This window comes from Triticum aestivum, chromosome 6D, assembly GCF_018294505.1.
Source record: "Triticum aestivum cultivar Chinese Spring chromosome 6D, IWGSC CS RefSeq v2.1, whole genome shotgun sequence".
Taxonomy (NCBI): Eukaryota; Viridiplantae; Streptophyta; class Magnoliopsida; order Poales; family Poaceae; genus Triticum; species Triticum aestivum.
This window is the reverse complement of record NC_057811.1, coordinates 451,293,453-451,305,090: the sequence shown is the minus strand read 5'-3', so window position 1 is coordinate 451,305,090 and position 11,638 is coordinate 451,293,453.

Sequence of the window (11,638 nt, the reverse complement as noted above, 5' to 3'; positions counted from 1 at the left end):
ATCCGGGCATTTGCTTGAAATATTAACTTCAACTCCTGGAACATCTCATATGCTCCATGACGTTCAAAACGTCGTTGAAGTCCCGGTTCTAAGCCGTAAAGCATGGCACACTGAACTATCGAGTAGTCATCAGCTTTGCTCTGCTAGACATTCTTAACGTCGTCAGTTGCATCTGCAGCAGGCCTGGCTCCCAGCGGTGCTTCCAGGACGTAATTCTTCTGTGCAGCAATGAGGATAATCCTCAAGTTACGGACCCAGTCCGTGTAATTGCTACCATCATCTTTCAACTTTGCTTTCTCAAGGAACGCATTAAAATTCAACGGAACAACAGCACGGGCCATCTATCTACAACAACATAGACAAGCAAAATACTATCAGGTACTAAGTTCATGATAAATTTAAGTTCAATTAATCATATTACTTAAGAACTCCCACTTAGATAGACATCTCTCTTATCATCTAAGTGATCACGTGATCCAAATCAACTAAACCATAACCGATCATCACGTGAAATGGAGTAGTTTTCAATGGTGAACATCACTATGTTGATCATATCTACTATATGATTCACGTTCGACCTTTCGGTCTCAGTGTTCCGAGGCCATATCTGCATATGCTAGGCTCGTCAAGTTTAACCCGAGTATTTCTGCGTGTGCAAAACTGGCTTGCACCCGTTGTATGTGAACGTAGAGCTTATCACACCCGATCATCACGTGGTGTCTCGGCACGACGAACTTTGGCAACGGTGCATACTCAGGGAGAACACTTGTACCTTGAAATTTAGTGAGAGATCATCTTATAATGCTACCGTCAATCAAAGCAGAATAAGATGCATAAAGGATAAACATCACATGCAATCAATATAAGTGATATGATATGGCCATCATCATCTTGTGCCTTTGATCTCCATCTCCAAAGCACCGTCATGATCACCATCGTCACCGGCGCGACACCTTGATCTCCATCGTAGCATCGTTGTCGTCTCGCCAACTATTGCTTCTACGACTATCGCTACCGCTTAGTGATAAAGTAAAGCAATTACAGGGCGATTGCATTGCATACAATAAAGCGACAACCATATGGCTCCTGCCAGTTGCCGATAACTCTGTTACAAAACATGATCATCTCATACAATAAAATATAGCATCATGTCTTGACCATATCACATCACAACATGCCCTGCAAAAACAAGTTAGACGTCCTCTACTTTGTTGTTGCAAGTTTTACGTGGCTGCTACGGGCTGAGCAAGAACCGTTCTTACCTACGCATCAAAACCACAACGATATTTCGTCAAGTTAGTGTTGTTTTAACCTTCTCAAGGACCGGGCGTAGTCACACTCGGTTCAACTAAAGTTGGAGAAAGTGACACCCGCTAGCCACATGTGTGCAAAGCACGTCGGTAGAACCAGTCTCGCTTAAGCGTACGCGTAATGTCGGTCCGGGCCGCTTCATCCAACAATACCGCCGAACCAAAGTATAATATGCTGGTAAGAAGTATGACTTGTATCGCCCACAACTCACTTGTGTTCTACTCGTGCATATAACATCTACGCATAAACCTGGCTCGGATGCCGCTGTTGGGGAACGTAGTAATTTCAAAAAAAATCCTACGCACACGCAAGATCATGGTGATGCATAGCAACGAGAGGGGAGAGTGTCGTCTACGTACCCTCGTAGACCGTAAGCGGAAGCGTTATGACAACGCGGTTGATGTAGTCGTACTTCTTCACGATCGACCGATCCTCAGTACCGAACGTACGGCACCTCCGCGTTCAGCACACGTTCAGCTCGGTGACGTCCCGCGAACTCACGATCCAGTAGAGCTTCGGGGAAGAGCTTCGTCAGCACGACGGCGTGGTGACAGTGTTGAAGTTACTGACACAGGGCTTCGCCTAAGCACCGCTACGATATGACCGAGGTGGATTATGGTGGAGGGGGACACCGCACACGGCTAAAAGATCAATGATCAATTGTTGTGTCTCAAAGGGGTGCCCCCCCTCCCCGTATATAAAGGAGTGGAGGAGGGGGAGGGGGCCGGCCTCCTATGGCGCGCCCCATGAGGAGTCCTACTCCCACCGAGAGTAGGACTCCCCCCTTCCAAGTAGGAGTAGGAGAGGAGAAGGAAGGGAGAGAGGGAGAGAAGGAAAGGGGGGCGCCGCCCCCCCCCCCCTCCTTGTCCAATTCGGACTAGAGGGGGAGGGGGCGCGCGGCTGCCCTGGCCGCCCCTCCTCTTCTCCCACTAGAGCCCATTAGGCCCAATATACTCCCCGGGAGGTTCCGGTAACCCCCCGGTACTCCGGTATATGTCCGAAACCTCCCGACACACTTCCTATTTCCGAACATAATCGTCCAATATATTGATCTTTACGTCTCGACCATTTGGAGACTCCTCGTCATGTCCGTGATCATATCCGGGACTCCGAACTACCTTCGGTACATCAAAACACAAAAACTCATAATACCGATCGTCACAGAACTTTAAGCGTGCGGACCCTACGGATTCAAGAACTATGTAGACATGACCGAGACACGTCTCTGGTCAATAACCAATAGCGGAACCTGGATTCTCATATTGGTTCCTACATATTCTACGAAGATCTTTATCGGTCAAACCGCATAACAACATACGTTGTTCCCTTTGTCATCGGTATGTTACTTGCCCGAGATTCGATCGTCGGTATCTCAATACCTAGCTCAATCTCGTTACCGGCAAGTCTCTTTACTCGTTCTGTAGTGCATCATCCCGTAACTAACTCATTAGTCATATTGCTTGCAAGGCTTATAGTGATGTGCATTACCGAGAGGGCCCAGAGATACCTCTCCGACAATCGGAGTGACAAATCCTATTCTTGATCTATGCCAACTCACGAACACCATCGGAGACACCTGTAGAGCACCTTTATAATCACCCAGTTACGTTGTGACGTTTGGTAGCACACAAAGTGTTCCTCCGGTATTCGGGAGTTGCATAATCTCATAGTCATAGGAACATGTATAAGTCATGGAGAAAGCAATAGCAGTAAACTAAACGATCAAGTGCTAAGCTAACGAAATGGGTCAAGTCAATCACATCATTCTCCTAATGATGTGATCCCGTTAATCAAATGACAACTCATGTCTATGGCTAGGAAACTCAACCATCTTTCATCAACGAGCTAGTCAAGTAGAGGCATACTAGTGACACTATGTTTGTCTATGTATTCACACATGTATTATGTTTCCGGTTAATACAATTCTAGCATCAATAATAAACATTTATCATGATATGAGGAAATAAATAGTAACTTTATTATTGCCTCTAGGGCATATTTCCTTCAGGTGGAGGGCGTCGGCGCCGGCCGTGAAGCCACGTGCCCCCCTCTCGAAGCTCCCAAATGCGGCGCGGACGAAGAAGGGCAAGGTATCCGCGAAGAAGAACAAGGCAGTGGACGGCTCCTCTATGCCGTTGAGGAAGAAGCTTGCAGGGCGTGCGACGGACGCGGCGGCTACCGAAGTGCCGGAGCTCACTTGTTGAGACGGCGGCTGACGCGCACAAGGTGTTCGATGAAATGCCCCCAGGGTATAAAATTTTGCCAACTTTTTGTTGTTGTTGTTTTTTGAATGCATACATATGGATAGATTATTTGCTTCGTTGTATATACTTTGAAGTTTCAACGATGAGGCATATATGTCAACTATGGGTGTTGGCTCCAACACTTCTCATTGGTCTCAAACCAATGACATGCATTTCAATGATCATGAGTTTGAGGTGGACGAGGATGGTGAGGGCATCGTCGACTGATGACGAATTAATGAAATTCGAATTGATTAATGAAATATAAATTTCAAATTGCAACATGCCGGTGACATCAAGCACGAGCTGGGAGGAGATGGTTGCATGGTATAGAGATTGCGGAGCAGATTGCGATAGAATATCATAGTCCAACTCAACGACAAGCAAACCAATAGGAGCGATTTTTTATAGACGCATATAGTTCCTAATTTCAAGTGAAAGCTAGGGTCCTTGAAGAACACGAGTTCGCAGGGGTGGGTCGCTGCAGTGCGGAAGTGGCTCGCCAGGCACGAATGCCATCGGCCATTTAACGTTCATCGGGGGCGGCTGCCTTATGTTGGGCACTTTGGCTCACTAGGAATAATATTGTTTTTAACCGTAAATGCGTTTCTTTTTCTATGCAGGTTATTCATATATGCTCGCGATGGCTCCGTATGTGGTCTATCCTGCAGGGGCCGGAGGACAGAGACCTTTTTATGATGGCGTCTACACGGCTGGAGCGCTCGGTCAGGGAGATTTTCTACCCCCATGGATGGCGGTGTGATCTTCGAATTGGATTGGCCCCGCTATAGGCTTGTTTTATTTTTTTTGTGGCTGTTTAGCCATATTTTTTTGATCTAGAGTTCTTCAAACTTTTGGCTGTGTGCATCTCTATGCAGAGGCCGGGTGATCTTTGATGCGTCTGTATCAACTCGATATTTCAATTCAATGAAAAGCCCTTTATCGAAAAATTTAACGTTCATTCATCTGTGACAAGGCGGTCAGCAGGTTGGCGAGACCTTCAAAGAAAACCAGGTGGTATAAGACAGCGTGTTGCCATACTTTTGTCCCTGATGTCTCATAATCCTAGTTGTGTACTAGCGTTCGTACATTCTCCGGGCTAAAAGAATCCTTTGCGATGGTTGCTCTAGAAAAAACTATCTTCAGAATGATATGAGCTAGTTCTCTGAAAATGAACTTCTACGTCGACAATCGACACACATATATATAACCTCGTCGGGCTCGTGGAATACATGTGCCCGAACTGACTAACCTTTATCACTGCAAGATTCTCAGTCATTGTCTATCACACAAAAATGTTCTGCGAATCTAGTTTCAATTCGAAGCTTGAGGAGTACTTCATAGTTCAGACACACCAACAACCACCAACCAAGCCAGAACATGGGAATTAGTAGCAAGAATGATCAATCTATACATATACCTATATCTACTAATAAAGGGGCTATTGCTTCCGGCGATATGTCACAAAAATTGCCCCCCAATTTGCAAAATATTACCCACCAATGCCACCTATCTATACACGGTTGCTTCTGGCGGCGCCGACCACTGGCAGCGGCGGAGGGGGAGGACTAGGCGGCGGCGGCTGAGACCTCCCGTGTCACCCGCGAGGGGGGCGACGCGAGAGGTAGTCACGAGAGCACCTATAATCTAGAGATCCGTCGCTAGTGCAAAATAGGTTTTTGAAGATCCCTAGTTGCATACAATGGAGTGATGTATACATTACGCATGGATGAAACCTAGGGTTGGCTAGTTTTTTATTTCCTCCAAACGTTTGCGTAGCTTCTTATTTTGGTAACGGTTGCTCTGTTCGAAGCATGTAAAAGCCTCAATCGCATTTTTAGCAGTGTATACGTTAGTGTCAGAAGCGGCGGCAGCAAATTGTTGCAGAATCACGAATGTTTGTGGATTCAAAAAATGTACACGATTTTGTAAAAAAATGTTTGCTTATTCAAAAAATGTTTGAAATTTTGAAAAACATTGCTCGGGAAATCAAAAAATGTTTATGATTTTTTAAAAAGTTCGTGAAATAGATCAGAATTTTGCATATTCAAAAAAGTTCATGAATAGAAAAATATCCTGAAATTTTAAAACTGTATGAGACTTACAAAATAGTTTATTCATTCATAAAGTGTTTGTTAAATCAAAAAAATGTTCTTGAATTTCAAAATTGTTCCACCAATTTTTTGAAAAATGTTCGTCGATTTAGAAATGTTTGCCGATTCAAGAAAACTGTTTAAAAATGTTCAAAATTTTAAAAAAATGTACGGAAATGGTGTAAAATGTTCATCGATTCAAAAAATGTTCTTGATTTTCGAAAATATTTGAAAATTTATAAAAGTATTCATAAATTTGAAAAATGTTGACAGTTTCAAATATGTTCATGAGTTTAAAAAATGTTCATGATTTCAAAAACTGTTCATAATTATACGAAATAGAGGGCGATAGTGTATCTCAGTGATGGAGCAAAATGTGCTCATGGCCATTGGAGATTACGATTTTTTTTTCTATTGCAACACACGGGCCCTTTTGCTAGTAAGTCATACAAAACATCTTACACAGGGGAATCCCCCCCCCCCCCCCCCCCAGGGCCGGCTCATGCAGTATGAAACTCCAATACTGTGCTCTGCGTGCTGGGAGAAGATGCAGCCTGCCTATTTGGGCAGGCCCATGTCCGGCCAGCCTTTTTTTAATTTAGTTTTCCCTTTTTCATTTTTATTTTTTATTTTATTAGCATTAAATAATTTGGGAATTTAATAAGTTCTGAATTTTTCTAAAAATGGGAATTTTGAAGTAAAGTTTTCTAATAAATCATAAAATGTTTGTGGCATTAAAAAATGTTCGCAATTTTGTAAAAAAAAGGTTTGAAATTTGAAAACAAATGTTTGAGAACTCAAACAATTCATGGTTCATGTATTAAAAAATGTTAATGAAATCGAACAATTTTTTGCCATTTCAAAATAAATTCTCGAATGGAAAATATCCTTAAAATTCAAAAACTATTCTTGACATAAAAAAATTATTCATTCATAAAATATTTACTGATTCAATCTGCATTTCATAAAATATTCGCTAAATCAAAAAAAAAATGCTCGCGAATTTCAAAAATTATTCCGCCAATTTACAAAAAAATGTTCGTCGATTTGAGAAATGTGTGCCGATTTAAAAAAATTGTTTAAAAAAGTTCCCAATTATTAAAGAAAATTTTGCAAATAGTATAAATTGTTCATAAATTAAAAAGTGTTCCTCATATTTGAAAATATTTGAAATTTTTTTAAGTGTTCACGAATTTGAAAAATGTTCACAAGTTTAAAAAATGTTCATGATATCATAAATTATCCATTATTTCATAAAATTGAGAGTGATAGTGTATCTTGGTGATACAGCCAACTGCAGTCATGGTCATTGAAGATTATGATTTTTTTTTCCCGTTGCCAAGCACGGGCCATTTTGCTAGTAAGTGATAAAAAATGTACACGGAGGATTCCCCCACCTGGGCCGGCCTATGCAGTTGGACCTCCTATACTGCGCTCTTCGCGCTAGCAGACAACGCAGCGTGCCTGTTTGGGCAGGCCCATGTCCGGGCGTCTATTTTTAAAATTTTGTTATTTCTTTTCTCATTTTTTTCTACTTTATAAAATTTTGGACCTAAGTTCATGTATTAAAACATGTTCATGATTGTAAAAATGTTCATGTATTGAAAAATGTTAATGAAATTGAACAAACTTTCGTAATTTCAAAAATTGTTCATGAATGGAAAAATATCCTGAAAATTGAAAAAAGTTCATGACTTACAAAATAGTCTAATCATTCATAAAATATAGGCTGATTCAAAAAATGGTCATGCATTTCAAAATTGTTAGTTAAATCATAAAATGTTTTTGAATTTTCAAAATTGTTCTGGCAATTTCCGAGAAAAATATTCATTAATAATAAATATGTTTGTTGATTCAGGAAAACTGTTTGAAAAATGTTCACAATTTTTAGAAAAATATTTGCAAATTGTATAAATTGTTCATGATTTCAAAAAATGTTCTTGATTTTAGAAAATGTTCGAAAATTGTAAAAGTGTTCATGAATTTGAAAAATGTTCACGATTTCAAATATGTTCACGAGTTTAAAAAACTGTTTATGATTTCAGAAAAAATTACGATTTCACGAAATTGAGAGTGATAGTGTATCTTGATGATGCAGCAAAATGTGATCATGGCCATTGAACATTATGATTTTTTTGCCGTTGCAACGCACATGATTTTTTGTAGTCTAATAATAAAGTAAGGAGCGTTTCTAGCAGTCTGTCACCTAATTTTGCAGAACACCCCTGCATTCTTCGTGAATTAACCCGCAGTACACACTTAAGTCACGGCCGAGCCATTGTTTTGTATTTTTTTAGGGAACTCCCCTGACTTTTTAGGTAATTCACCCGCGGGTCATATTTAAGTCAAACAAATATTTTTCAAAATTATCCATATTTTTTAAACCGTAACTCCAATTTTAACATGCCATATATGAAATTTGATTAGAAAAATATGTAAAATCTAAATATGATGCTACTTCCACTTGTTAAATATTTTTAAATATTATTTTGAAAGCAAACTTATAATCTATAGCGCACGGTCTATTTTTGTTTGATACCAGCGGCGATCCTGATTGCAAAATAAATACCCACTAAATCCATATAGAGACAAAAGAAAACATCGATAATCACACATGCACACCTCTGAAATATCTCGCAAGGGAAAAACAACAGATATCTCATCGCAAGAGCGCACGGTCCGTTTTCCTTCCTTACCGGCGGCTATCCGGATTGCAAATAAACACCCACTAAAACCATATAAAGATGAAAGAAAACATCGATAATCACACATGCACACCTCTGAAAAACCTAGCAAGGGGAAAACAACAGATTTCTCATCGCGAGAGAGAGAGAGAGAGAGAGAGAGAGAGAGAGAGAGAGAGAGAGAGAGGGAGAGAGGGAGAGAGGGGAGAGGGAGAGAGAGACGTCTTAGGATTAACCACATTCAAACACATTTTGGTTTGTGTGAACACTGAGGCCAGTGCCAGCGAGGGTGAGAAGGAGGATAAGTGGCAACACAAATGTGATGCCATGTTAAAATAAAGGATGTGGACCTATGATGGTCTTGAATGATGGTTATTGGATTAAGAGCGTGTGTTATCGCCCCTCTGTTCTTAGGTAATTAACCCGTCATCCATATTTAAGTGAGAAAGCGAACCGTTTTTTACTATTTTGTAGAAACCCCCTTCCCATTTTTGGTAAATAACCCGCACTCCACCATTAAGTGATAGAAAACGAATCTTTTTTTACACTTTAGCGGAAAACCCACTGTCGTTTCTATAATTAACCCACAGTCCATCTAGAACAAATAATACTCTTTAAAAATACCTATATCTTTCAAACCCTAACTCCAATTTTATATGTTATATATGAAATTTGGTTAGAAAAATCTGTAGAATATGAATATGATGTTATTTTACCTGTTAAATATTTTTAAACTGGTATTTAGGCTGCAATATTGATCAATAGCGCAAGATTCATCTTTCTTTCGTGCAGACACCGACCCGGATTGCAATGAACACCTCATCAAAGCCAAATTGGAGATGAAAGAAACTGAATAACCGTGCATGTACGCCTCGGCAAAAGCTTGCATAGGAAAAAGCAGATTTCTCATCTTACGCCGAGAGAGAGAGAGAGAGAGAGAGAGAGAGAGAGAGAGAGAGAGAGAGAGAGAGAGAGAGAGAGAGAGAGAGAGAGAGAGAGAGACGCCTCGGCAATACCTATTGGGGTCTTAGTCATGGTTATTGGGTAAGGGTCGTGCGGTATTTTCTTATCCCATTGCAACATACGGGCTCTTTTGCTAGTAGTATGAATAGGTTGTTTAAGACCCTAACTGCATACGGAGATCCCCACTGGAGGAACTCAAACATACCACTCGGATGATTTATAAACCCCAATGAAGCCACAAATCTAAGTATTTGATCTAGATTTGTGAAGACAAGAATAAATTAATCCTGTAAGACCCTAACCGACTGTCAACACTCTATCAAAGTTTAGGGTTTTACATCTAGTGGGTGCACTGGTCGTGCCCCTACTGGAAGAACATAACAAACATTCTAGTCAGATGACAATTAAAGAAAGTCACTTTTACCCGCAAAAAAAGACAATTAAAGAAAGACACCTGAATGCAAGTGAGTGACACTTACTATAGTACTTACTCAGATATCAGCCTTTAAAATTCGCTCGATTTGAGCATGTCCTTCAGCTGAGAGTTCATCCGCTCAGCTCATATCATGGCCTCCTTACTTGCACCCACTTCGTCATTCAGGGTTCTGGCCAGCGGGAACAGCACGGACGGCGCGACAGAGACCGAAGTAGCACAAGATGTCATCGCCACCACTGTGGTCAGATGGGCAGGCACAACTTCAGTCGACACTAGAGCACTCACGTTTGGGATGACCTCAGGAAATTTAGGCACGCTGTCATGAGAAACATCCGTCGCTAGAGGGTCACGTCGTGGGCTAGGCAAACCATTATCCATCTAGGACGTCTCGGCTTGCACTCCAGCGTCCTCTGTAGGGATCATCTCTTCAGCAACTGCAGGTGAAACAAATCAACATCGGTTAACATGTGAAATGTTTGCTTTTCACTCGGACGTGTAAAAGACAAGCAACAACCTTTCCTTGTTCTTTGTTTCTAATGGTGATTTGCTCAGTGGCCTGACTGGTGTGACTCATCGAAGGGACAGTCCTACGTTAAAGGAATTCCAAGATGATTACGTGATCAATACTCGGAATAAAGATTCAATCACTAACACTTACTGGGAGACAGTCGACACCACTTTATTTATCTTGGGCAAATTTATAGCGTTTCTAGGCTTGTACAAGATTTTCTTTGCAGCCTACTTCCCAGTGTTTGGATAAGAAGCCACTAGCTCAATTGAATGTTCTTGAGCCCGCTTCATCCCCCGAGTAACAGGAGTTGCCTTGCTCGTATCATGCCCCATTTTGGTTCTGCCCTCTTGGATAGTGTAGGTTGAGGGCGAAGATCATCCATCATCCTCTAATCCGTCTTCGCCCTCATCATCATCATCACACTCATCGTCAGACTCCTCGCTTTCTTCTTCATGATCGCTCAGGGATTTATGACCGGCACTGCTTTTTGACTTCTCATCAACATGATCATGATTCACTTCTAGTATCGGAGAATAGAAGTCTTGGATGGCATGTCATGGCAATCGGATCGACAAATTAGAATCATCAAAGATCCAACTAAAATGGAAATCAGGAAGCTTAACACCAGTGGAATATTTTCGGAGTCATAAAGAAACATGCTCCCTTTGGCCTGGATCTCATCGTGTTACAAAGTGATGCACATCAACCTCACTTAAACATCTCCGTCAGTGATCGGTTTTGGACTCACTTGGGTCGGGTCCTTCAACCCACTATACAAATACATATGGGTCTCTCTCTCCTAGAGTGGTTGGATGCGACGGTCGATAAAGACAGACAGGAGATCTATCTCCTCCAAACCCTTCCTCTTTACTCTGATCAGAAGAGGAATCAGGATGTCTACTTCAGTTTTTGGTCTTGGTGACTCTTAAAATGTTTGGACGAGGACTTTCTAGTCGCTGAGAAGAAAAAGAAGGACGGCCGACGGTATTCTCAAGCGACACAGTCATTACGGGAAACGCACATCGTACATTCAAGGCATTTGTTACATCTTGTAGTGGACATAGTTAAAAGCATTGTAAATAAGCCTTTGTAACGGCCAAGAGAGAGAGGTCAGGCGCACTCTGTATAAGCCACATCCTTTCATCTGGACAAGGGTTTGCACTCCTTGTATTCCACATCGCTACGCAGAAAAAACCAAGCTCCAAAGCACAGGACATATGGTCTTTATCTCCACCGCAAGGGGTGTGAACATGCTAAGGTCTTTACCTCCACCACGAGGGGCTGAATCTGCTAAACTCCTTGATGTCAGACTTGTGTCTTGCTTGATCCAACATCTTCCCTACTCCCCTCTCCTGCTGTCGAAACTTCCCCCACGACACCGGCCATGCACAACAACC